We start from the raw sequence: 1,258 nt of genomic DNA, 5'->3' as shown, positions 1-1,258 counted from the left end.
CCAAAATCGCTCCAGAAATTAAAACGATTTCCCAGCTTTCTAAGGAATTTCTATCAGGGAAATTGAGTGTTGAACACAATACTGATAGCTTCTCTGGCCACCAATTTTATGCTCTGAAATAAAGAAATGATGGTGGAATGTTGCTTAGGAATCCCCAGGGTTACAAAATGCAGAAGAAATGAGAGGGCATTGATGTTTCCAACACATGAAGGGCCAGTTCCACAGGTCACGTGGGTACCCAAGGTAGTTCTCTTCTCCATACTTTATGACTTTATCATTCATCTTTCTGTTTTCCTGGCCGCTGTTTTCATTTACTCTTGTTAAGACATTCACTGTTTGGTTTCTTCCTTCCAGAAATTAGAGGTAATAGCTAGAAATATCGGGGACTTTGCAGCATTCAATCAATTTAAAATCAACTCCAAATATAGAGGGTGGTGGATGTAAGATGTGTGTTTTATCAAACTGATAAATTTTATTTTTAATTGACATTATGTTAGGACAAGTCTCTGGGAGGCTGAGATATTTTTAGCTTCTTCTATTTTCCTACATTTTTTTTTTTTTTTTTTGCGGTACGGCGGGCCTCTCACTGTTGTGGCCTCTCCCGTTGCGGAGTACAGGCTCCGGATGCGCAGGCTCAGTGGCCATGGCTCACGGGCCCAGCTGCTCCGCGGCATGTGGCATCTTCCCGGACCGGGGCACGAACCCGTGTCCCCTGCATCGGCAGGCGGACTCTCAACCACTGCGCCACCAGGGAAGCCCTCCTACATAATTTTTTTAAAAAGTCTTCTTTCATAGCTGATAAAGGCTTTTGGAACCTTTTTTTAAAAATCATATATCTAATCCCATAGCTTCTTTAGTGTAAAGTGAACTAAGAACTAAACAGCAACTCCCACTGAGTAAGAGAACAGCACCATCATCAGTTATAGATAATTCAGATAAATTCAACTGTAAGTTCACAGCAGCATCAAGCCCAAAACGCTACTGGAACTGAGAGCCCAGAAACACAGCGGTTATATCTGCAGTGTCACATCCCAGTTCTGCGTGAGAAAGAGCACAGTTTGGTGTTAGTTATAACTGCTTGTATCTCGTTTATGGTTTCGAACATGTTGGATACCTCACTATAGCAATAGGGGTTCTGATCCACCGAATGACAATTTGTGATGGCTCCTTTTTTTAATCCTCCTTGTTTTTATTTTGATCACCTTTCAGCCAAGTCCTGGGAGGTTCCTTGTGTGCCAGTGTTCCAATTCAACACCCC

The sequence above is a fragment of the Monodon monoceros genome, unplaced genomic scaffold, assembly GCF_005190385.1.
Source record: "Monodon monoceros isolate NGI ecotype Baffin Bay Population unplaced genomic scaffold, NGI_Narwhal_1 Super_Scaffold_11, whole genome shotgun sequence".
NCBI classification, from domain to species: Eukaryota; Metazoa; Chordata; class Mammalia; order Artiodactyla; family Monodontidae; genus Monodon; species Monodon monoceros.
This window is presented reverse-complemented; position numbering follows the sequence as displayed.